A 27,579-nucleotide genomic window follows, 5' to 3' on the forward strand; every position below is an offset into this window, starting at 1 on the left:
TATTGTACACAAAGGGACAGCTGGCTTGAACACATGGGTGTTATTCTGATTCACCATTTCCAGAAGAGTCTTCGGTCCTGTCTGTGAGGTGATACTGATCTAAAAGATAGCGGATATTTTGGCGCCATTCTTCCGGATAAGTATCATTGAATTTCCAATTTGCAGACTCATAATGGAGGAGAGATGAGGGGACCTCTGTTAGTGCCAATCCATTAAGAGAACACATTGTTTGGGTTATGACAAGATAGTTTCCACTGTTGATCCATAATCCTTGAGTCACTGGATATGTTGAAAGAAATATTGTGTGATACTCCTTTCGCCAAGTGATAGAACCATCTGGATTAGGATGACTTCTGTTGTTACGGCTTGTCCAGAAAGCAAACTGGAGATCTTCATCTGGATTGCAGGGGGTGCTTCTGAATTTCTGTTGCCAGAATGATATGCTTCCAAAGAGCAGGAGAAATTTCAGGAAGTAATCTTCAGGAGGACGGATCTGACTGAACGCTGCATGTGCCAAGTATACCAAGACGGCTGACTTATTAAAACACACGCTTATAGTATAGACATCAACTAAATACCATAAGAGAAGATACGATTCTTTCTTAAAATGAAAGACATTATGGTAAGAGATCTCAAACGGGGTAAGGAAAGGATAGACGGGATGAAAAGGTAGACCTTTTATGGGACACTCATCAAGACCATATTTAAAAATACATAGATGTTGAAGGTTTTGACACATTTGAACACAACGAGAAAGAAGGGTTAATTCTAAAAGATAACACTGGAGGTGGACAGGAAAATTCACTGGATGGAAACAGGAAATCATGGGAAAACAACCAGGGACAAAGAAATGTGATTTTGATTTTGAAAACTGGTTGATTTCTTTTTTGAGTCTAGACAAAAAGTCTGGGAGGACATTTGTTTTTCCTTTTATGTGAACAGCATCAAAACTCCAATTGGAAAACCAATTTGCCCATCTGAGTAACTGTGCCTTTGGAAGGTGTTTCTGTTTGAACTTGAGCATGTTGGGAAAGCTCATCATATCAGTTTCAATGAGGAAATGATGACCGATTAGATGAAACTCAAACTTTTCAATACTCTTCTTGATTGCCAGAATTTCTTTGTAAGTGGAGTGGTAATGAAGTTCTGCTGTGGAGAAAGCACCACTCTTGTAACCACAAATTCTGCGCTTTTGTTCTGTATCTTCTTCCAAAAGAACTGCTCCCCAATACAGATCAGAGGCATCTGTCTGAAGTACTCTCTTCCCATTTGAAGGTATGGTTAAAGGTGGAAGGGTTTTGGCTAAGGTTTTGAGGTCTTTGATGGCTTTAGTGCAGTGGGTTGACCAGGGAGGAGGAATTTTCTTTAGTAGAGCTGAGAGAGGGGTACGGTATTGAGCAAGGTTGGGGATGAAATCAGCCATATAGTTAACAATTCCTAGAAATTGCTGAACCTGTTTGACTGTGAGGTTTTCATCTGAAAAGTGGTCAAGCTGGGAGGCTATATGAGGTTGGAGAGTATATTGACCTTTAGAGATATGCATCCCTAAAAAATCAATTTCTGGTTGGGCCAAAAGCATCTTCTTTTCTGAGAGCATAATGCCATAGGTTTGGACAAGGGAATGGAAAGTTTGTAGTAGAACAGCATGGGATTCAATATCTGGAGAGAAGAGTAAGATATCATCAATGTAGACAAGAGCTGTGGATAATATAGGAGCAAATACCCGAATCATGGCCTTTTGAAATAATGATGGAGCTGTCTTGAGACCAAAAGGCATGACTGTCCACTGAAAGTGGTGATCTGGAATGCAAAATCCAGTTTTGGGACGATCATCGGGGTGAATGCCAAGTTGCCAAAAACCTGCTTTCAAATCAAATTTTGAGAAAATCTGAGCTTTAGGCAAGTTTGCAAAAAGAACACTTCTTCGAGGAAGAGGGAACTTATTATCCTGCAAAAAATGATTAAGAGGCTGGTAATTGATAACCAGTCGGAGTTTTCCTCTTATCTGCTCTGTCCTTTTGTTTACATAGAATGCCTCACATGCCCACTGAGAGGTTGTGGGTTCAATCAAACTTTCTGACTGAAGTTGCTGGAGCTCCTGAAGAGCAAGTTGGTAATGTTCTGGGTTCATTCCATGATGGGTGGCTTTGGTGGGGTTAATATCTTCATTTTTCTTGAAAGGAAGGGAAATGAAGAAATCTGGGTTTTTCCAAAGCGGGTTGGAACATTTGGTGAGGAACTGGGAATGGGTTTCAGCACAAGAAGTTTGGATTATGGCTTCTTTTATGGAGGAAAAGGTTTTTATGCTGAAAAGGTTTGGTTGAGTGGTCCAGGGTAACAAGTAGTTTTTGTATTTCAATCCTTTTTTGAGCCATGAAACTTTGCTGAGATTTTGGAGGATATCAAAGCCTAACAGTAAATCTTTTCCTGGGAGATCAGAACCATAGACTTGGTGTTTTATGGTGTATCCAGGGAAAAGTTGAATGATAATAGGCTTACTGATTAGAGAGATGACAAAAGTTTCTCCATTGGCTGCTGTAAAGGGTCGGAAACATGACTGCCAGTAGGACCTGGGAAGAATTGCTGGGTTAAGGATGGAGGCTGCTGCACCAGTATCAAAGAAAGCGATAACTGGTATGGGTTTTTCATATTTTCCAAGTAAGATCTGGACCTTGGCTAAAGGTTGAGCTAGCATGATATTTGGAAAACAGAGTGTTTGGATTTCATAGGGGAAGGAATCAGACTCATCAGGGAGATCATCTAGATCATCTGATTCTGAAGAGGAATCATCAAAAGTGAATGCCAGGACGGCATCATTTGTTGCTTCATCTTCGATGGAGAATAGGGACTCGACATCAGCATCTTCGAGATCACCATTAATGAGAGCCAAAGAGTTCATCATCTTGTCTCTAGCTGTTTTGTTGGGACACTGTTTTGCATAGTGCCCTTTCTTTCCACATATGTAGCAGCGATCAGACTTTCGCTGTCCTCTGAATTTTTTCTTCTTGAAAAATTTCCATTTTCTCCGGCGTGGGAACTTGCCAGATTTTGGAAACTTTGAAAACTTGCCAGGAGATTGAAACTTCCATTTCTGAAAGTGTTTAGACTTCCGGTGTGAAGGACGGCAAGTGCACTTCTTGTCTTTACACTTTATAGATAAGTCTGGGCGATCACAAGCTTTGCCAAGAAGTTTTCCTTGTTCTTCAAGAGTTCTGAGAAATTTCTGATGATTGCACAGTTTTTCCAAGGCAATCAAAGAGTGTTGATAAATTCCGCCAAGAGAGATTGAGTTCAGCGTCAATCCTTTTGTCTGGAGGAGCCTTGTTGTCTCATTTCCCAATGGTTCAGGAAGGGAATTGAGAAAAGCTTGCTTGAGATTGATATCATCCATTCCGTTGAGAAGATAAAATCTCTGAGACATACGGTCATAGTGAGTCTCAAGATCTTTTCTTTTGAAAGAACAACATCTCATGCTGAGGTATTCTTCTCGAACGAATTCCTTGGTGTTGTTGTGGTCTCCAAGAAACTCAGTATGGAGGACTGAAATGAATTGGTCAAGTGTTGGCAGCTGCTTGAGTTGTAGCTGTCGGTATTCACCGAGAGCTAAAAACCATTGACGGAGACGGCCAAGAAATTTTGCTGTACACTTAGTAATGACATCACTGAGTGTAGCATTAGGAGAGAGCATAGCTGCAGTGCACCAGGCATGAATCTCATAGAGTTTATCCAACCATTTTGATGGGGGAATGGTATCAAAAGAGAAACCTTGGGTATGGATGTTGGCATGGGAGAAGGAATCAAAGGTTGGAATTTCTGGAGGTGTTTCAAACTCAGGATCCTCTTCAATGATAGGAGGGTCTTCAACATTCTCTTCTGGGTTTTCAGGGTTCATCATGAAAACATGAGGAGTCGGTATAGAATCAGTAGATTCAATATCTGAATCAGATTCGATGGTTGGTTCGGGAGATGGGGTTTCAGGCATGGTGGCTAAGGTATGTAGCAAGGTGGAGATTGGATTGTTAGAAGGACTAACAACCGGCTGGACCATTAATTGAGGTGCTTTGGAATTTGGGTTAGATGGTGGATCTGTTGGTCTAGAAGAAGTGGAGGTATCCGGTGATATAGTAGAGGTGGATGGTGGAGATATGACAACTGGAGGTTGGGTAGGTTTTATCTGGGGCTTTGGGAAAGGAAGTTTTGGTGGAGATGGTCTTTTTGGTGGAGGAAGGAAAGCCGACGGGCTTCCAAAGAGACTGGAGCTTGAATCACCAAATATTGAGGCAGGGTTTAAAGGTAAGGGTTGAGACATTTGAGGATACCCAGAGAAACTTTGTTGGGGATAAGTTGAGAACATATCAAATGGATTTTTCTGTTGAGAATACTGCTGAGCCTGGAGTGAGTGAAGCTGGTTCTTGAGATGCTTCATTTCAGCATCTTTTTGGGAAAAAGCTGCTGAAAATGCTTGGTTGGCATAAGCCATCTGAAGGAGTTCCTGGTGAACCTGTTGGATTTTCTGCTGCAAATCTCTGATAAGAAGTTCTAATGTTGATAACTTCTTATGGACAACTTTTTCCAAATTTTGCTGAGAGTTAGCAATTCTTTGGAGAATTTGATTTTGTGCTAGAGAATTTGATGATTGCCAATTTATGGCTGCTTCTGCTGCTGATACTGCTTTGGTACTACCATCAGGGTGAATGGTAGTTGAGTCAAGAATCTTATGACGGTGAGTGGTTCTTTCCTGGGGGTTATGATATTCCAAAGGAGGAAAATCTGCATCAGTGAAAGATGGAGATGGGGTGAACATGAAACAACCACTGGGTTGAGCTGAAGGGTCATTTTTGGAGGGTGGTTTCGGTGAAGGTGGAGGTTTACAAGGTGTAGGAGGTGACGAAGGTGACTGAGGACAAATGGGACAAGGATTGTCAGACTCATCATCGTCATCTAGAAAACTTTCTTCGGAACATTCATCACAGTTACAGGCATCAAAGTAACAATGACCTGTTTCTGGGTGCTTGAAATAGAAGACTGGAAGACCACTAGATTGAAAATATTTAATTGGAGGTTCTGGTTTAGAACCATCAACAAACATGTCAATCCTTGAGGGAAAGATGACTGGATGGGTTGCAGGTGAGGCAGACGTTTCTTTTGGGAAAGAAATTTCTACCGTGCCATCGGGTTTGGTTTCAAAAAGTGGGTTTGAAGATTGGACAGGTATGGGCTGGTGTTGGTTATTCTCAAAAGCTGTAACCCATTTTTCTGGGAGAAGCTTAAGAAGTTCAGATCTGGAAATTTGTCGGGGTACATGAACACACGAAGCTTGGTGAGGTGCGTTGACTGTTAGGAAAAGGGCTTCATCTGTGGAGGAGGGTAAAGACATGTCAAAGGCATGGTTTTGAAGACGGTAAGCCATTTGGTAGTGAAGGGTTGCAGCATATGTAGTGGAGATTTGGGAGGCACCACCAATTTGGACTTGAACTTTTAGAGCTGAGAGCAGATGAGGATCTGCTAGTGGCATGTTGAAGTTGGGGTAAAAGGTAAAGATGACAGTTCCAGCATTTAAAGTGGTTTGGACCGTGGCAATACACGCATGCTGATACTTCATAAACCTAGTATCAACCAGAGCAATTCTGGAAGTAATAGGTAAACCTTTTCTGCCATGGAAAGTAACGGCCAATCTGATTGCTCCAAAGTGAAGATGGGTAAATCCTTGTTGTTGCCAAAGGCGAGGCAAGTCAACTGGGATTTCGAGGGGTAAAAGCTGTTCAGCTTCTGTAGCTGCTATGAAGCACTGATCAAACTTAGAGGCTTGGACATACTCTTTTACTGAGGTTGGACGTTTTGTAGAGAAGAGTTGGGTGACTGTCTTTTTTACAGAGGTTTGTGGACGGACAAAAGCATTATATGGGTTGAGGAAAGGAAGATCAGTAAGAGGAACCTTACTGTCGTCAGGAAGATACTCAAACTCATAGAGATACTCAAGATTAGAAGAAGAAGTAGAATTTCTACTGGTAGATGAACTTGAAGAGACTAGAGAAGATGTGGTAGGGGAATTGGGTGAAAACAGACGATTCATTCTATTGAGAAAAAGTCTCTGGGTTCTTCACTTCCTCATACAATAAATCTTTTCTTTTGATTGTAAAATCTTCAACTAATTTTGATTAACAAAATTTCTGTATACTAGGGTAGATAAACCGAGACAAACTGCTTTCTCCGAAGCCAAACGTCTCAAGGTACTTTAACCCACTGATACAAGAATTTTTTTCAATCAAAACAGTTAGTGAAGTTTCTGGTGTGGAAGATCCTTAGAAGGCAACCACAGAGCATACGCTTCAATTTTCTTTTTTAGAAAAAATTTACTGTAGTATTGGAAAAGAAGTTCCCAGAGGAGGGGTTTAAGCTAGAATGAAAGACATGGCTCTGATACCAAGTTTTCAGACACACAGTGGGTACAAACACGAAGTAGGATAGGATCACAAGAGAGAGAATATTATTGACTTGCACTATTAAGTGACTAACTTGATTTATAACGGGGGAAGCCTGGCTATATATATAGGCAGCCAAGACTTACGCTTACATCACTGCATACGACCATATACAGAATAACAACATAATTGCTTTAAACTATTTAAGCCTAGCCTATATCCTACAACTATAGCTTTAAAGACTTACGGACAATAATGTAAGAGACAAACTACTAATACACTATTACACCATTGACCTGAAAGGCAAAAGGTAATAAAGACATCTGTAAAGCAAAAGCAAACACTAATAATTTCAGACACACAGTGGGTACAAACACGAAGTAGGATAGGATCACAAAAGAGAGAGAATATGAGTTTTCAGACACACAGTGGGTACAAACACGAAGTAGGATAGGATCACAAAAGAGAGAGAATATTATTGACTTGCACTATTAAGTGACTAACTTGATTTATAACGGGGGAAGCCTGGCTATATATATAGGCAGCCAAGACTTACGCTTACATCACTGCATACGACCATATACAGAATAACAACATAATTGCTTTAAACTATTTAAGCCTAGCCTATATCCTACAACTATAGCTTTAAAGACTTACGGACAATAATGTAAGAGACAAACTACTAATACACTATTACACCATTGACCTGAAAGGCAAAAGGTAATAAAGACATCTGTAAAGCAAAAGCAAACACTAATAATTTCACCCTTGTTGAAAAAGGCTGAAACTTTATTGTACACAAAGGGACAGCTGGCTTGAACACATGGGTGTTATTCTGATTCACCATTTCCAGAAGAGTCTTCGGTCCTGTCTGTGAGGTGATACTGATCTAAAAGATAGCGGATATTTTGGCGCCATTCTTCCGGATAAGTATCATTGAATTTCCAATTTGCAGACTCATAATGGAGGAGAGATGAGGGGACCTCTGTTAGTGCCAATCCATTAAGAGAACACATTGTTTGGGTTATGACAAGATAGTTTCCACTGTTGATCCATAATCCTTGAGTCACTGGATATGTTGAAAGAAATATTGTGTGATACTCCTTTCGCCAAGTGATAGAACCATCTGGATTAGGATGACTTCTGTTGTTACGGCTTGTCCAGAAAGCAAACTGGAGATCTTCATCTGGATTGCAGGGGGTGCTTCTGAATTTCTGTTGCCAGAATGATATGCTTCCAAAGAGCAGGAGAAATTTCAGGAAGTAATCTTCAGGAGGACGGATCTGACTGAACGCCGAATCATGGCCTTTTGAAATAATGATGGAGCTGTCTTGAGACCAAAAGGCATGACTGTCCACTGAAAGTGGTGATCTGGAATGCAAAATCCAGTTTTGGGACGATCATCGGGGTGAATGCCAAGTTGCCAAAAACCTGCTTTCAAATCAAATTTTGAGAAAATCTGAGCTTTAGGCAAGTTTGCAAAAAGAACACTTCTTCGAGGAAGAGGGAACTTATTATCCTGCAAAAAATGATTAAGAGGCTGGTAATTGATAACCAGTCGGAGTTTTCCTCTTATCTGCTCTGTCCTTTTGTTTACATAGAATGCCTCACATGCCCACTGAGAGGTTGTGGGTTCAATCAAACTTTCTGACTGAAGTTGCTGGAGCTCCTGAAGAGCAAGTTGGTAATGTTCTGGGTTCATTCCATGATGGGTGGCTTTGGTGGGGTTAATATCTTCATTTTTCTTGAAAGGAAGGGAAATGAAGAAATCTGGGTTTTTCCAAAGCGGGTTGGAACATTTGGTGAGGAACTGGGAATGGGTTTCAGCACAAGAAGTTTGGATTATGGCTTCTTTTATGGAGGAAAAGGTTTTTATGCTGAAAAGGTTTGGTTGAGTGGTCCAGGGTAACAAGTAGTTTTTGTATTTCAATCCTTTTTTGAGCCATGAAACTTTGCTGAGATTTTGGAGGATATCAAAGCCTAACAGTAAATCTTTTCCTGGGAGATCAGAACCATAGACTTGGTGTTTTATGGTGTATCCAGGGAAAAGTTGAATGATAATAGGCTTACTGATTAGAGAGATGACAAAAGTTTCTCCATTGGCTGCTGTAAAGGGTCGGAAACATGACTGCCAGTAGGACCTGGGAAGAATTGCTGGGTTAAGGATGGAGGCTGCTGCACCAGTATCAAAGAAAGCGATAACTGGTATGGGTTTTTCATATTTTCCAAGTAAGATCTGGACCTTGGCTAAAGGTTGAGCTAGCATGATATTTGGAAAACAGAGTGTTTGGATTTCATAGGGGAAGGAATCAGACTCATCAGGGAGATCATCTAGATCATCTGATTCTGAAGAGGAATCATCAAAAGTGAATGCCAGGACGGCATCATTTGTTGCTTCATCTTCGATGGAGAATAGGGACTCGACATCAGCATCTTCGAGATCACTATTAATGAGAGCCAAAGAGTTCATCATCTTGTCTCTAGCTGTTTTGTTGGGACACTGTTTTGCATAGTGCCCTTTCTTTCCACATATGTAGCAGCGATCAGACTTTCGCTGTCCTCTGAATTTTTTCTTCTTGAAAAATTTCCATTTTCTCCGGCGTGGGAACTTGCCAGATTTTGGAAACTTTGAAAACTTGCCAGGAGATTGAAACTTCCATTTCTGAAAGTGTTTAGACTTCCGGTGTGAAGGACGGCAAGTGCACTTCTTGTCTTTACACTTTATAGATAAGTCTGGGCGATCACAAGCTTTGCCAAGAAGTTTTCCTTGTTCTTCAAGAGTTCTGAGAAATTTCTGATGATTGCACAGTTTTTCCAAGGCAATCAAAGAGTGTTGATAAATTCCGCCAAGAGAGATTGAGTTCAGCGTCAATCCTTTTGTCTGGAGGAGCCTTGTTGTCTCATTTCCCAATGGTTCAGGAAGGGAATTGAGAAAAGCTTGCTTGAGATTGATATCATCCATTCCGTTGAGAAGATAAAATCTCTGAGACATACGGTCATAGTGAGTCTCAAGATCTTTTCTTTTGAAAGAACAACATCTCATGCTGAGGTATTCTTCTCGAACGAATTCCTTGGTGTTGTTGTGGTCTCCAAGAAACTCAGTATGGAGGACTGAAATGAATTGGTCAAGTGTTGGCAGCTGCTTGAGTTGTAGCTGTCGGTATTCACCGAGAGCTAAAAACCATTGACGGAGACGGCCAAGAAATTTTGCTGTACACTTAGTAATGACATCACTGAGTGTAGCATTAGGAGAGAGCATAGCTGCAGTGCACCAGGCATGAATCTCATAGAGTTTATCCAACCATTTTGATGGGGGAATGGTATCAAAAGAGAAACCTTGGGTATGGATGTTGGCATGGGAGAAGGAATCAAAGGTTGGAATTTCTGGAGGTGTTTCAAACTCAGGATCCTCTTCAATGATAGGAGGGTCTTCAACATTCTCTTCTGGGTTTTCAGGGTTCATCATGAAAACATGAGGAGTCGGTATAGAATCAGTAGATTCAATATCTGAATCAGATTCGATGGTTGGTTCGGGAGATGGGGTTTCAGGCATGGTGGCTAAGGTATGTAGCAAGGTGGAGATTGGATTGTTAGAAGGACTAACAACCGGCTGGACCATTAATTGAGGTGCTTTGGAATTTGGGTTAGATGGTGGATCTGTTGGTCTAGAAGAAGTGGAGGTATCCGGTGATATAGTAGAGGTGGATGGTGGAGATATGACAACTGGAGGTTGGGTAGGTTTTATCTGGGGCTTTGGGAAAGGAAGTTTTGGTGGAGATGGTCTTTTTGGTGGAGGAAGGAAAGCCGACGGGCTTCCAAAGAGACTGGAGCTTGAATCACCAAATATTGAGGCAGGGTTTAAAGGTAAGGGTTGAGACATTTGAGGATACCCAGAGAAACTTTGTTGGGGATAAGTTGAGAACATATCAAATGGATTTTTCTGTTGAGAATACTGCTGAGCCTGGAGTGAGTGAAGCTGGTTCTTGAGATGCTTCATTTCAGCATCTTTTTGGGAAAAAGCTGCTGAAAATGCTTGGTTGGCATAAGCCATCTGAAGGAGTTCCTGGTGAACCTGTTGGATTTTCTGCTGCAAATCTCTGATAAGAAGTTCTAATGTTGACAACTTCTTATGGACAACTTTTTCCAAATTTTGCTGAGAGTTAGCAATTCTTTGGAGAATTTGATTTTGTGCTAGAGAATTTGCTGATTGCCAATTTATGGCTGCTTCTGCTGCTGATACTGCTTTGGTACTACCATCAGGGTGAATGGTAGTTGAGTCAAGAATCTTATGACGGTGAGTGGTTCTTTCCTGGGGGTTATGATATTCCAAAGGAGGAAAATCTGCATCAGTGAAAGATGGAGATGGGGTGAACATGAAACAACCACTGGGTTGAGCTGAAGGGTCATTTTTGGAGGGTGGTTTCGGTGAAGGTGGAGGTTTACAAGGTGTAGGAGGTGACGAAGGTGACTGAGGACAAATGGGACAAGGATTGTCAGACTCATCATCGTCATCTAGAAAACTTTCTTCGGAACATTCATCACAGTTACAGGCATCAAAGTAACAATGACCTGTTTCTGGGTGCTTGAAATAGAAGACTGGAAGACCACTAGATTGAAAATATTTAATTGGAGGTTCTGGTTTAGAACCATCAACAAACATGTCAATCCTTGAGGGAAAGATGACTGGATGGGTTGCAGGTGAGGCAGACGTTTCTTTTGGGAAAGAAATTTCTACCGTGCCATCGGGTTTGGTTTCAAAAAGTGGGTTTGAAGATTGGACAGGTATGGGCTGGTGTTGGTTATTCTCAAAAGCTGTAACCCATTTTTCTGGGAGAAGCTTAAGAAGTTCAGATCTGGAAATTTGTCGGGGTACATGAACACACGAAGCTTGGTGAGGTGCGTTGACTGTTAGGAAAAGGGCTTCATCTGTGGAGGAGGGTAAAGACATGTCAAAGGCATGGTTTTGAAGACGGTAAGCCATTTGGTAGTGAAGGGTTGCAGCATATGTAGTGGAGATTTGGGAGGCACCACCAATTTGGACTTGAACTTTTAGAGCTGAGAGCAGATGAGGATCTGCTAGTGGCATGTTGAAGTTGGGGTAAAAGGTAAAGATGACAGTTCCAGCATTTAAAGTGGTTTGGACCGTGGCAATACACGCATGCTGATACTTCATAAACCTAGTATCAACCAGAGCAATTCTGGAAGTAATAGGTAAACCTTTTCTGCCATGGAAAGTAACGGCCAATCTGATTGCTCCAAAGTGAAGATGGGTAAATCCTTGTTGTTGCCAAAGGCGAGGCAAGTCAACTGGGATTTCGAGGGGTAAAAGCTGTTCAGCTTCTGTAGCTGCTATGAAGCACTGATCAAACTTAGAGGCTTGGACATACTCTTTTACTGAGGTTGGACGTTTTGTAGAGAAGAGTTGGGTGACTGTCTTTTTTACAGAGGTTTGTGGACGGACAAAAGCATTATATGGGTTGAGGAAAGGAAGATCAGTAAGAGGAACCTTACTGTCGTCAGGAAGATACTCAAACTCATAGAGATACTCAAGATTAAAAGAAGAAGTAGAATTTCTACTGGTAGATGAACTTGAAGAGACTAGAGAAGATGTGGTAGGGGAATTGGGTGAAAACAGACGATTCATTCTATTGAGAAAAAGTCTCTGGGTTCTTCACTTCCTCATACAATAAATCTTTTCTTTTGATTGTAAAATCTTCAACTAATTTTGATTAACAAAATTTCTGTATACTAGGGTAGATAAACCGAGACAAACTGCTTTCTCCGAAGCCAAACGTCTCAAGGTACTTTAACCCACTGATACAAGAATTTTTTTCAATCAAAACAGTTAGTGAAGTTTCTGGTGTGGAAGATCCTTAGAAGGCAACCACAGAGCATACGCTTCAATTTTCTTTTTTAGAAAAAATTTACTGTAGTATTGGAAAAGAAGTTCCCAGAGGAGGGGTTTAAGCTAGAATGAAAGACATGGCTCTGATACCAAGTTTTCAGACACACAGTGGGTACAAACACGAAGTAGGATAGGATCACAAAAGAGAGAGAATATTATTGACTTGCACTATTAAGTGACTAACTTGATTTATAACGGGGGAAGCCTGGCTATATATATAGGCAGCCAAGACTTACGCTTACATCACTGCATACGACCATATACAGAATAACAACATAATTGCTTTAAACTATTTAAGCCTAGCCTATATCCTACAACTATAGCTTTAAAGACTTACGGACAATAATGTAAGAGACAAACTACTAATACACTATTACACCATTGACCTGAAAGGCAAAAGGTAATAAAGACATCTGTAAAGCAAAAGCAAACACTAATAATTTCACCCTTGTTGAAAAAGGCTGAAACTTTATTGTACACAAAGGGACAGCTGGCTTGAACACATGGGTGTTATTCTGATTCACCATTTCCAGAAGAGTCTTCGGTCCTGTCTGTGAGGTGATACTGATCTAAAAGATAGCGGATATTTTGGCGCCATTCTTCCGGATAAGTATCATTGAATTTCCAATTTGCAGACTCATAATGGAGGAGAGATGAGGGGACCTCTGTTAGTGCCAATCCATTAAGAGAACACATTGTTTGGGTTATGACAAGATAGTTTCCACTGTTGATCCATAATCCTTGAGTCACTGGATATGTTGAAAGAAATATTGTGTGATACTCCTTTCGCCAAGTGATAGAACCATCTGGATTAGGATGACTTCTGTTGTTACGGCTTGTCCAGAAAGCAAACTGGAGATCTTCATCTGGATTGCAGGGGGTGCTTCTGAATTTCTGTTGCCAGAATGATATGCTTCCAAAGAGCAGGAGAAATTTCAGGAAGTAATCTTCAGGAGGACGGATCTGACTGAACGCTGCATGTGCCAAGTATACCAAGACGGCTGACTTATTAAAACACACGCTTATAGTATAGACATCAACTAAATACCATAAGAGAAGATACGATTCTTTCTTAAAATGAAAGACATTATGGTAAGAGATCTCAAACGGGGTAAGGAAAGGATAGACGGGATGAAAAGGTAGACCTTTTATGGGACACTCATCAAGACCATATTTAAAAATACATAGATGTTGAAGGTTTTGACACATTTGAACACAACGAGAAAGAAGGGTTAATTCTAAAAGATAACACTGGAGGTGGACAGGAAAATTCACTGGATGGAAACAGGAAATCATGGGAAAACAACCAGGGACAAAGAAATGTGATTTTGATTTTGAAAACTGGTTGATTTCTTTTTTGAGTCTAGACAAAAAGTCTGGGAGGACATTTGTTTTTCCTTTTATGTGAACAGCATCAAAACTCCAATTGGAAAACCAATTTGCCCATCTGAGTAACTGTGCCTTTGGAAGGTGTTTCTGTTTGAACTTGAGCATGTTGGGAAAGCTCATCATATCAGTTTCAATGAGGAAATGATGACCGATTAGATGAAACTCAAACTTTTCAATACTCTTCTTGATTGCCAGAATTTCTTTGTAAGTGGAGTGGTAATGAAGTTCTGCTGTGGAGAAAGCACCACTCTTGTAACCACAAATTCTGCGCTTTTGTTCTGTATCTTCTTCCAAAAGAACTGCTCCCCAATACAGATCAGAGGCATCTGTCTGAAGTACTCTCTTCCCATTTGAAGGTATGGTTAAAGGTGGAAGGGTTTTGGCTAAGGTTTTGAGGTCTTTGATGGCTTTAGTGCAGTGGGTTGACCAGGGAGGAGGAATTTTCTTTAGTAGAGCTGAGAGAGGGGTACGGTATTGAGCAAGGTTGGGGATGAAATCAGCCATATAGTTAACAATTCCTAGAAATTGCTGAACCTGTTTGACTGTGAGGTTTTCATCTGAAAAGTGGTCAAGCTGGGAGGCTATATGAGGTTGGAGAGTATATTGACCTTTAGAGATATGCATCCCTAAAAAATCAATTTCTGGTTGGGCCAAAAGCATCTTCTTTTCTGAGAGCATAATGCCATAGGTTTGGACAAGGGAATGGAAAGTTTGTAGTAGAACAGCATGGGATTCAATATCTGGAGAGAAGAGTAAGATATCATCAATGTAGACAAGAGCTGTGGATAATATAGGAGCAAATACCCGAATCATGGCCTTTTGAAATAATGATGGAGCTGTCTTGAGACCAAAAGGCATGACTGTCCACTGAAAGTGGTGATCTGGAATGCAAAATCCAGTTTTGGGACGATCATCGGGGTGAATGCCAAGTTGCCAAAAACCTGCTTTCAAATCAAATTTTGAGAAAATCTGAGCTTTAGGCAAGTTTGCAAAAAGAACACTTCTTCGAGGAAGAGGGAACTTATTATCCTGCAAAAAATGATTAAGAGGCTGGTAATTGATAACCAGTCGGAGTTTTCCTCTTATCTGCTCTGTCCTTTTGTTTACATAGAATGCCTCACATGCCCACTGAGAGGTTGTGGGTTCAATCAAACTTTCTGACTGAAGTTGCTGGAGCTCCTGAAGAGCAAGTTGGTAATGTTCTGGGTTCATTCCATGATGGGTGGCTTTGGTGGGGTTAATATCTTCATTTTTCTTGAAAGGAAGGGAAATGAAGAAATCTGGGTTTTTCCAAAGCGGGTTGGAACATTTGGTGAGGAACTGGGAATGGGTTTCAGCACAAGAAGTTTGGATTATGGCTTCTTTTATGGAGGAAAAGGTTTTTATGCTGAAAAGGTTTGGTTGAGTGGTCCAGGGTAACAAGTAGTTTTTGTATTTCAATCCTTTTTTGAGCCATGAAACTTTGCTGAGATTTTGGAGGATATCAAAGCCTAACAGTAAATCTTTTCCTGGGAGATCAGAACCATAGACTTGGTGTTTTATGGTGTATCCAGGGAAAAGTTGAATGATAATAGGCTTACTGATTAGAGAGATGACAAAAGTTTCTCCATTGGCTGCTGTAAAGGGTTGGAAACATGACTGCCAGTAGGACCTGGGAAGAATTGCTGGGTTAAGGATGGAGGCTGCTGCACCAGTATCAAAGAAAGCGATAACTGGTATGGGTTTTTCATATTTTCCAAGTAAGATCTGGACCTTGGCTAAAGGTTGAGCTAGCATGATATTTGGAAAACAGAGTGTTTGGATTTCATAGGGGAAGGAATCAGACTCATCAGGGAGATCATCTAGATCATCTGATTCTGAAGAGGAATCATCAAAAGTGAATGCCAGGACGGCATCATTTGTTGTTTCATCTTCGATGGAGAATAGGGACTCGACATCAGCATCTTCGAGATCACCATTAATGAGAGCCAAAGAGTTCATCATCTTGTCTCTAGCTGTTTTGTTGGGACACTGTTTTGCATAGTGCCCTTTCTTTCCACATATGTAGCAGCGATCAGACTTTCGCTGTCCTCTGAATTTTTTCTTCTTGAAAAATTTCCATTTTCTCCGGCGTGGGAACTTGCCAGATTTTGGAAACTTTGAAAACTTGCCAGGAGATTGAAACTTCCATTTCTGAAAGTGTTTAGACTTCCGGTGTGAAGGACGGCAAGTGCACTTCTTGTCTTTACACTTTATAGATAAGTCTGGGCGATCACAAGCTTTGCCAAGAAGTTTTCCTTGTTCTTCAAGAGTTCTGAGAAATTTCTGATGATTGCACAGTTTTTCCAAGGCAATCAAAGAGTGTTGATAAATTCCGCCAAGAGAGATTGAGTTCAGCGTCAATCCTTTTGTCTGGAGGAGCCTTGTTGTCTCATTTCCCAATGGTTCAGGAAGGGAATTGAGAAAAGCTTGCTTGAGATTGATATCATCCATTCCGTTGAGAAGATAAAATCTCTGAGACATACGGTCATAGTGAGTCTCAAGATCTTTTCTTTTGAAAGAACAACATCTCATGCTGAGGTATTCTTCTCGAACGAATTCCTTGGTGTTGTTGTGGTCTCCAAGAAACTCAGTATGGAGGACTGAAATGAATTGGTCAAGTGTTGGCAGCTGCTTGAGTTGTAGCTGTCGGTATTCACCGAGAGCTAAAAACCATTGACGGAGACGGCCAAGAAATTTTGCTGTACACTTAGTAATGACATCACTGAGTGTAGCATTAGGAGAGAGCATAGCTGCAGTGCACCAGGCATGAATCTCATAGAGTTTATCCAACCATTTTGATGGGGGAATGGTATCAAAAGAGAAACCTTGGGTATGGATGTTGGCATGGGAGAAGGAATCAAAGGTTGGAATTTCTGGAGGTGTTTCAAACTCAGGATCCTCTTCAATGATAGGAGGGTCTTCAACATTCTCTTCTGGGTTTTCAGGGTTCATCATGAAAACATGAGGAGTCGGTATAGAATCAGTAGATTCAATATCTGAATCAGATTCGATGGTTGGTTCGGGAGATGGGGTTTCAGGCATGGTGGCTAAGGTATGTAGCAAGGTGGAGATTGGATTGTTAGAAGGACTAACAACCGGCTGGACCATTAATTGAGGTGCTTTGGAATTTGGGTTAGATGGTGGATCTGTTGGTCTAGAAGAAGTGGAGGTATCCGGTGATATAGTAGAGGTGGATGGTGGAGATATGACAACTGGAGGTTGGGTAGGTTTTATCTGGGGCTTTGGGAAAGGAAGTTTTGGTGGAGATGGTCTTTTTGGTGGAGGAAGGAAAGCCGACGGGCTTCCAAAGAGACTGGAGCTTGAATCACCAAATATTGAGGCAGGGTTTAAAGGTAAGGGTTGAGACATTTGAGGATACCCAGAGAAACTTTGTTGGGGATAAGTTGAGAACATATCAAATGGATTTTTCTGTTGAGAATACTGCTGAGCCTGGAGTGAGTGAAGCTGGTTCTTGAGATGCTTCATTTCAGCATCTTTTTGGGAAAAAGCTGCTGAAAATGCTTGGTTGGCATAAGCCATCTGAAGGAGTTCCTGGTGAACCTGTTGGATTTTCTGCTGCAAATCTCTGATAAGAAGTTCTAATGTTGACAACTTCTTATGGACAACTTTTTCCAAATTTTGCTGAGAGTTAGCAATTCTTTGGAGAATTTGATTTTGTGCTAGAGAATTTGCTGATTGCCAATTTATGGCTGCTTCTGCTGCTGATACTGCTTTGGTACTACCATCAGGGTGAATGGTAGTTGAGTCAAGAATCTTATGACGGTGAGTGGTTCTTTCCTGGGGGTTATGATATTCCAAAGGAGGAAAATCTGCATCAGTGAAAGATGGAGATGGGGTGAACATGAAACAACCACTGGGTTGAGCTGAAGGGTCATTTTTGGAGGGTGGTTTCGGTGAAGGTGGAGGTTTACAAGGTGTAGGAGGTGACGAAGGTGACTGAGGACAAATGGGACAAGGATTGTCAGACTCATCATCGTCATCTAGAAAACTTTCTTCGGAACATTCATCACAGTTACAGGCATCAAAGTAACAATGACCTGTTTCTGGGTGCTTGAAATAGAAGACTGGAAGACCACTAGATTGAAAATATTTAATTGGAGGTTCTGGTTTAGAACCATCAACAAACATGTCAATCCTTGAGGGAAAGATGACTGGATGGGTTGCAGGTGAGGCAGACGTTTCTTTTGGGAAAGAAATTTCTACCGTGCCATCGGGTTTGGTTTCAAAAAGTGGGTTTGAAGATTGGACAGGTATGGGCTGGTGTTGGTTATTCTCAAAAGCTGTAACCCATTTTTCTGGGAGAAGCTTAAGAAGTTCAGATCTGGAAATTTGTCGGGGTACATGAACACACGAAGCTTGGTGAGGTGCGTTGACTGTTAGGAAAAGGGCTTCATCTGTGGAGGAGGGTAAAGACATGTCAAAGGCATGGTTTTGAAGACGGTAAGCCATTTGGTAGTGAAGGGTTGCAGCATATGTAGTGGAGATTTGGGAGGCACCACCAATTTGGACTTGAACTTTTAGAGCTGAGAGCAGATGAGGATCTGCTAGTGGCATGTTGAAGTTGGGGTAAAAGGTAAAGATGACAGTTCCAGCATTTAAAGTGGTTTGGACCGTGGCAATACACGCATGCTGATACTTCATAAACCTAGTATCAACCAGAGCAATTCTGGAAGTAATAGGTAAACCTTTTCTGCCATGGAAAGTAACGGCCAATCTGATTGCTCCAAAGTGAAGATGGGTAAATCCTTGTTGTTGCCAAAGGCGAGGCAAGTCAACTGGGATTTCGAGGGGTAAAAGCTGTTCAGCTTCTGTAGCTGCTATGAAGCACTGATCAAACTTAGAGGCTTGGACATACTCTTTTACTGAGGTTGGACGTTTTGTAGAGAAGAGTTGGGTGACTGTCTTTTTTACAGAGGTTTGTGGACGGACAAAAGCATTATATGGGTTGAGGAAAGGAAGATCAGTAAGAGGAACCTTACTGTCGTCAGGAAGATACTCAAACTCATAGAGATACTCAAGATTAGAAGAAGAAGTAGAATTTCTACTGGTAGATGAACTTGAAGAGACTAGAGAAGATGTGGTAGGGGAATTGGGTGAAAACAGACGATTCATTCTATTGAGAAAAAGTCTCTGGGTTCTTCACTTCCTCATACAATAAATCTTTTCTTTTGATTGTAAAATCTTCAACTAATTTTGATTAACAAAATTTCTGTATACTAGGGTAGATAAACCGAGACAAACTGCTTTCTCCGAAGCCAAACGTCTCAAGGTACTTTAACCCACTGATACAAGAATTTTTTTCAATCAAAACAGTTAGTGAAGTTTCTGGTGTGGAAGATCCTTAGAAGGCAACCACAGAGCATACGCTTCAATTTTCTTTTTTAGAAAAAATTTACTGTAGTATTGGAAAAGAAGTTCCCAGAGGAGGGGTTTAAGCTAGAATGAAAGACATGGCTCTGATACCAAGTTTTCAGACACACAGTGGGTACAAACACGAAGTAGGATAGGATCACAAAAGAGAGAGAATATTATTGACTTGCACTATTAAGTGACTAACTTGATTTATAACGGGGGAAGCCTGGCTATATATATAGGCAGCCAAGACTTACGCTTACATCACTGCATACGACCATATACAGAATAACAACATAATTGCTTTAAACTATTTAAGCCTAGCCTATATCCTACAACTATAGCTTTAAAGACTTACGGACAATAATGTAAGAGACAAACTACTAATACACTATTACACCATTGACCTGAAAGGCAAAAGGTAATAAAGACATCTGTAAAGCAAAAGCAAACACTAATAATTTCACCCTTGTTGAAAAAGGCTGAAACTTTATTGTACACAAAGGGACAGCTGGCTTGAACACATGGGTGTTATTCTGATTCACCATTTCCAGAAGAGTCTTCGGTCCTGTCTGTGAGGTGATACTGATCTAAAAGATAGCGGATATTTTGGCGCCATTCTTCCGGATAAGTATCATTGAATTTCCAATTTGCAGACTCATAATGGAGGAGAGATGAGGGGACCTCTGTTAGTGCCAATCCATTAAGAGAACACATTGTTTGGGTTATGACAAGATAGTTTCCACTGTTGATCCATAATCCTTGAGTCACTGGATATGTTGAAAGAAATATTGTGTGATACTCCTTTCGCCAAGTGATAGAACCATCTGGATTAGGATGACTTCTGTTGTTACGGCTTGTCCAGAAAGCAAACTGGAGATCTTCATCTGGATTGCAGGGGGTGCTTCTGAATTTCTGTTGCCAGAATGATATGCTTCCAAAGAGCAGGAGAAATTTCAGGAAGTAATCTTCAGGAGGACGGATCTGACTGAACGCTGCATGTGCCAAGTATACCAAGACGGCTGACTTATTAAAACACACGCTTATAGTATAGACATCAACTAAATACCATAAGAGAAGATACGATTCTTTCTTAAAATGAAAGACATTATGGTAAGAGATCTCAAACGGGGTAAGGAAAGGATAGACGGGATGAAAAGGTAGACCTTTTATGGGACACTCATCAAGACCATATTTAAAAATACATAGATGTTGAAGGTTTTGACACATTTGAACACAACGAGAAAGAAGGGTTAATTCTAAAAGATAACACTGGAGGTGGACAGGAAAATTCACTGGATGGAAACAGGAAATCATGGGAAAACAACCAGGGACAAAGAAATGTGATTTTGATTTTGAAAACTGGTTGATTTCTTTTTTGAGTCTAGACAAAAAGTCTGGGAGGACATTTGTTTTTCCTTTTATGTGAACAGCATCAAAACTCCAATTGGAAAACCAATTTGCCCATCTGAGTAACTGTGCCTTTGGAAGGTGTTTCTGTTTGAACTTGAGCATGTTGGGAAAGCTCATCATATCAGTTTCAATGAGGAAATGATGACCGATTAGATGAAACTCAAACTTTTCAATACTCTTCTTGATTGCCAGAATTTCTTTGTAAGTGGAGTGGTAATGAAGTTCTGCTGTGGAGAAAGCACCACTCTTGTAACCACAAATTCTGCGCTTTTGTTCTGTATCTTCTTCCAAAAGAACTGCTCCCCAATACAGATCAGAGGCATCTGTCTGAAGTACTCTCTTCCCATTTGAAGGTATGGTTAAAGGTGGAAGGGTTTTGGCTAAGGTTTTGAGGTCTTTGATGGCTTTAGTGCAGTGGGTTGACCAGGGAGGAGGAATTTTCTTTAGTAGAGCTGAGAGAGGGGTACGGTATTGAGCAAGGTTGGGGATGAAATCAGCCATATAGTTAACAATTCCTAGAAATTGCTGAACCTGTTTGACTGTGAGGTTTTCATCTGAAAAGTGGTCAAGCTGGGAGGCTATATGAGGTTGGAGAGTATATTGACCTTTAGAGATATGCATCCCTAAAAAATCAATTTCTGGTTGGGCCAAAAGCATCTTCTTTTCTGAGAGCATAATGCCATAGGTTTGGACAAGGGAATGGAAAGTTTGTAGTAGAACAGCATGGGATTCAATATCTGGAGAGAAGAGTAAGATATCATCAATGTAGACAAGAGCTGTGGATAATATAGGAGCAAATACCCGAATCATGGCCTTTTGAAATAATGATGGAGCTGTCTTGAGACCAAAAGGCATGACTGTCCACTGAAAGTGGTGATCTGGAATGCAAAATCCAGTTTTGGGACGATCATCGGGGTGAATGCCAAGTTGCCAAAAACCTGCTTTCAAATCAAATTTTGAGAAAATCTGAGCTTTAGGCAAGTTTGCAAAAAGAACACTTCTTCGAGGAAGAGGGAACTTATTATCCTGCAAAAAATGATTAAGAGGCTGGTAATTGATAACCAGTCGGAGTTTTCCTCTTATCTGCTCTGTCCTTTTGTTTACATAGAATGCCTCACATGCCCACTGAGAGGTTGTGGGTTCAATCAAACTTTCTGACTGAAGTTGCTGGAGCTCCTGAAGAGCAAGTTGGTAATGTTCTGGGTTCATTCCATGATGGGTGGCTTTGGTGGGGTTAATATCTTCATTTTTCTTGAAAGGAAGGGAAATGAAGAAATCTGGGTTTTTCCAAAGCGGGTTGGAACATTTGGTGAGGAACTGGGAATGGGTTTCAGCACAAGAAGTTTGGATTATGGCTTCTTTTATGGAGGAAAAGGTTTTTATGCTGAAAAGGTTTGGTTGAGTGGTCCAGGGTAACAAGTAGTTTTTGTATTTCAATCCTTTTTTGAGCCATGAAACTTTGCTGAGATTTTGGAGGATATCAAAGCCTAACAGTAAATCTTTTCCTGGGAGATCAGAACCATAGACTTGGTGTTTTATGGTGTATCCAGGGAAAAGTTGAATGATAATAGGCTTACTGATTAGAGAGATGACAAAAGTTTCTCCATTGGCTGCTGTAAAGGGTCGGAAACATGACTGCCAGTAGGACCTGGGAAGAATTGCTGGGTTAAGGATGGAGGCTGCTGCACCAGTATCAAAGAAAGCGATAACTGGTATGGGTTTTTCATATTTTCCAAGTAAGATCTGGACCTTGGCTAAAGGTTGAGCTAGCATGATATTTGGAAAACAGAGTGTTTGGATTTCATAGGGGAAGGAATCAGACTCATCAGGGAGATCATCTAGATCATCTGATTCTGAAGAGGAATCATCAAAAGTGAATGCCAGGACGGCATCATTTGTTGCTTCATCTTCGATGGAGAATAGGGACTCGACATCAGCATCTTCGAGATCACCATTAATGAGAGCCAAAGAGTTCATCATCTTGTCTCTAGCTGTTTTGTTGGGACACTGTTTTGCATAGTGCCCTTTCTTTCCACATATGTAGCAGCGATCAGACTTTCGCTGTCCTCTGAATTTTTTCTTCTTGAAAAATTTCCATTTTCTCCGGCGTGGGAACTTGCCAGATTTTGGAAACTTTGAAAACTTGCCAGGAGATTGAAACTTCCATTTCTGAAAGTGTTTAGACTTCCGGTGTGAAGGACGGCAAGTGCACTTCTTGTCTTTACACTTTATAGATAAGTCTGGGCGATCACAAGCTTTGCCAAGAAGTTTTCCTTGTTCTTCAAGAGTTCTGAGAAATTTCTGATGATTGCACAGTTTTTCCAAGGCAATCAAAGAGTGTTGATAAATTCCGCCAAGAGAGATTGAGTTCAGCGTCAATCCTTTTGTCTGGAGGAGCCTTGTTGTCTCATTTCCCAATGGTTCAGGAAGGGAATTGAGAAAAGCTTGCTTGAGATTGATATCATCCATTCCGTTGAGAAGATAAAATCTCTGAGACATACGGTCATAGTGAGTCTCAAGATCTTTTCTTTTGAAAGAACAACATCTCATGCTGAGGTATTCTTCTCGAACGAATTCCTTGGTGTTGTTGTGGTCTCCAAGAAACTCAGTATGGAGGACTGAAATGAATTGGTCAAGTGTTGGCAGCTGCTTGAGTTGTAGCTGTCGGTATTCACCGAGAGCTAAAAACCATTGACGGAGACGGCCAAGAAATTTTGCTGTACACTTAGTAATGACATCACTGAGTGTAGCATTAGGAGAGAGCATAGCTGCAGTGCACCAGGCATGAATCTCATAGAGTTTATCCAACCATTTTGATGGGGGAATGGTATCAAAAGAGAAACCTTGGGTATGGATGTTGGCATGGGAGAAGGAATCAAAGGTTGGAATTTCTGGAGGTGTTTCAAACTCAGGATCCTCTTCAATGATAGGAGGGTCTTCAACATTCTCTTCTGGGTTTTCAGGGTTCATCATGAAAACATGAGGAGTCGGTATAGAATCAGTAGATTCAATATCTGAATCAGATTCGATGGTTGGTTCGGGAGATGGGGTTTCAGGCATGGTGGCTAAGGTATGTAGCAAGGTGGAGATTGGATTGTTAGAAGGACTAACAACCGGCTGGACCATTAATTGAGGTGCTTTGGAATTTGGGTTAGATGGTGGATCTGTTGGTCTAGAAGAAGTGGAGGTATCCGGTGATATAGTAGAGGTGGATGGTGGAGATATGACAACTGGAGGTTGGGTAGGTTTTATCTGGGGCTTTGGGAAAGGAAGTTTTGGTGGAGATGGTCTTTTTGGTGGAGGAAGGAAAGCCGACGGGCTTCCAAAGAGACTGGAGCTTGAATCACCAAATATTGAGGCAGGGTTTAAAGGTAAGGGTTGAGACATTTGAGGATACCCAGAGAAACTTTGTTGGGGATAAGTTGAGAACATATCAAATGGATTTTTCTGTTGAGAATACTGCTGAGCCTGGAGTGAGTGAAGCTGGTTCTTGAGATGCTTCATTTCAGCATCTTTTTGGGAAAAAGCTGCTGAAAATGCTTGGTTGGCATAAGCCATCTGAAGGAGTTCCTGGTGAACCTGTTGGATTTTCTGCTGCAAATCTCTGATAAGAAGTTCTAATGTTGACAACTTCTTATGGACAACTTTTTCCAAATTTTGCTGAGAGTTAGCAATTCTTTGGAGAATTTGATTTTGTGCTAGAGAATTTGCTGATTGCCAATTTATGGCTGCTTCTGCTGCTGATACTGCTTTGGTACTACCATCAGGGTGAATGGTAGTTGAGTCAAGAATCTTATGACGGTGAGTGGTTCTTTCCTGGGGGTTATGATATTCCAAAGGAGGAAAATCTGCATCAGTGAAAGATGGAGATGGGGTGAACATGAAACAACCACTGGGTTGAGCTGAAGGGTCATTTTTGGAGGGTGGTTTCGGTGAAGGTGGAGGTTTACAAGGTGTAGGAGGTGACGAAGGTGACTGAGGACAAATGGGACAAGGATTGTCAGACTCATAGAGATACTCAAGATTAGAAGAAGAAGTAGAATTTCTACTGGTAGATGAACTTGAAGAGACTAGAGAAGATGTGGTAGGGGAATTGGGTGAAAACAGACGATTCATTCTATTGAGAAAAAGTCTCTGGGTTCTTCACTTCCTCATACAATAAATCTTTTCTTTTGATTGTAAAATCTTCAACTAATTTTGATTAACAAAATTTCTGTATACTAGGGTAGATAAACCGAGACAAACTGCTTTCTCCGAAGCCAAACGTCTCAAGGTACTTTAACCCACTGATACAAGAATTTTTTTCAATCAAAACAGTTAGTGAAGTTTCTGGTGTGGAAGATCCTTAGAAGGCAACCACAGAGCATACGCTTCAATTTTCTTTTTTAGAAAAAATTTACTGTAGTATTGGAAAAGAAGTTCCCAGAGGAGGGGTTTAAGCTAGAATGAAAGACATGGCTCTGATACCAAGTTTTCAGACACACAGTGGGTACAAACACGAAGTAGGATAGGATCACAAAAGAGAGAGAATATTATTGACTTGCACTTTTAGAGCTGAGAGCAGATGAGGATCTGCTAGTGGCATGTTGAAGTTGGGGTAAAAGGTAAAGATGACAGTTCCAGCATTTAAAGTGGTTTGGACCGTGGCAATACACGCATGCTGATACTTCATAAACCTAGTATCAACCAGAGCAATTCTGGAAGTAATAGGTAAACCTTTTCTGCCATGGAAAGTAACGGCCAATCTGATTGCTCCAAAGTGAAGATGGGTAAATCCTTGTTGTTGCCAAAGGCGAGGCAAGTCAACTGGGATTTCGAGGGGTAAAAGCTGTTCAGCTTCTGTAGCTGCTATGAAGCACTGATCAAACTTAGAGGCTTGGACATACTCTTTTACTGAGGTTGGACGTTTTGTAGAGAAGAGTTGGGTGACTGTCTTTTTTACAGAGGTTTGTGGATTGGTCAATATCGAACTCCTCATAGCCAAAATGGGCAAGACATGCCTCAAGAGGATCCTCAACCAAAATGTACGGCAACGCCTCTTCTACTAACTCATGAATGACATCGACTGCAAAGTAGTCTTCCTCCTCGTGAGGTTGTCGAGTGGCCGAATACATATTCAAACTCAGTTTCATATTGCCGAATGATACCTCCATCACTCCACTCCTCACAGAAATTTGTGCGTTGGCCGTGGCTAGAAAGGGACGACCTAAGATGACAAGTGTTTGAGATTTAAGGGATGTGGGATGGACTGGCTCTGTGTCAAGGACAATGAAATCAACAGGAAAGTAGAAATTGTTCACCTTGACAAGGACATCCTATAACATGCCCCGTGGGGCTTTCACAGAACGATCGGCCAACTGTAGAGTAACCGATATGGGCTTCAACTCACCAAGCCCCAACTCCTTGTACACAAAGTATGGTAAAAGATTGACACTTGCCCCTAAATCTAAGAGTGCCTTACTAATAAAGTGATTGCCTATGACACAAGAGATTGTGGGCACGCCAGGATCAGCAAGCTTGGGGGCAGTGTTAGATTGAAGAACAGAGCTAACTTGGTAAGGCATGGGGATGGGCTCTAAAAACTTAGCTCGAGCCTTCTGCTTGTGAGTGCACAAATCCTTAAGGAACTTGGCATAAGAAGGGATCTGCTCAATGGCATCGAGCAATGGGATGTTCATCTTAACTTGCTTGAACACCTCCATGATATTATCAGTGGATACTCCCTTCTTGCGAAAGGGTGAAGGTGCATTCAGGCAAATTGGAAAAGGTGCCTTAGGAATATAAGATGGGGTCTCAAATGACCCTGGAACAACTGTAGACACTGGATCGGTCTTCTTCTCCTTAGACCTCTTATCAACCCTAGACCTCTCAGCGATAGGTGGAGACACTTTCTCCTTCGCTTTGACCTCCTCCGGTCGGGTCTCTAGATCTCTCCCATTTCTGAGGGTGACAACTAATTTCGCTTGTTCATGACCTTGCAAATTGTCAATATGGTGCATCCCTCGTGGGTTGGCCACTGGCTGACTCGGTAATCTACCCTCATCTTGATGGTTAAGAGCATTAGCTAGTTGACCCACTTGGGTTTCCATCTTGGCAATGGATTGAGAGTGGGGGTAAAACAATTGGGAGTCAGCTTTCATTTGTTGGCAATCGGCTCTCATTTCAGCCATGGCTTTCAACATTTGCTCCTCAAAAGCTGGTGTCCTTTGGGAGGACGCATGAGGAGCAAGAGGTTGTTGGTACTGGGGTGGTGCAGGTGGTGGACAATAGGCTTGTGTGTTAGAAGTATTAGGAAACGAAGGCCTCATAGGTTGGGCAAATGGTTGCCCTTGGTCTGGCTGTCGCCATCCAAAGTTGGGATGCTTCTTCTAGCCGGGGTTGTAAGTATGAGAATAGGGGTCATTCGCTGGCCTACCAAACCCTTGGGCCGCGTTCACGTGCTCTTGAAGAAATTCTGGGAATTGAGATGCCATGTGGCACTCATTTATTCGATGGCACGGACTGGAGCACAACTGACATACCTCCGCAACAGCAGCAGGAGGTGAAGAATGTGAAGGACCATGACCCAAAGATAAGAGCGAGTTAATCTTATGCGTCAATGCATCTACCTTATAGGAAAGATCGTCAAAACGGCCCACCTCATGAAGGCCACTCTGTTTTAATGCGGTAGAAGTTGTCCTATTTGTGCGGGATGATGAGGCTCGGTGTCGTGAATTCTCCGCTAACTGCCCAAATAAATCCCACCCCTGATTCTCGTTCTTAAGCATAAATGTGCCTCCACATGAGGCATCCACCATATATCGGTGTTGTTCGCATAGTCCATCGTAGAAACATTGGACTAATTGCCATTTAGGAACTTGGTGGTGTGAACAACTCCGAATGATATCATTAATTCTCTCCCATGCTTGGTGAAATTGTTCGCCTTCTTTTTTATAAAAACTAGTGAGTTCTTGGCGAATTTCTTTTGTTTTGCCTATGGAAAAGTACTTTTTCAAAAACTCATTTTTCATTTGATCCCAAGAGTTGATGCTATGCGGTGTCAAAGTATTAAGCCAG

This window comes from Rhododendron vialii, chromosome 9a (genome assembly GCF_030253575.1).
Source record: "Rhododendron vialii isolate Sample 1 chromosome 9a, ASM3025357v1".
Classification (NCBI taxonomy): Eukaryota; Viridiplantae; Streptophyta; class Magnoliopsida; order Ericales; family Ericaceae; genus Rhododendron; species Rhododendron vialii.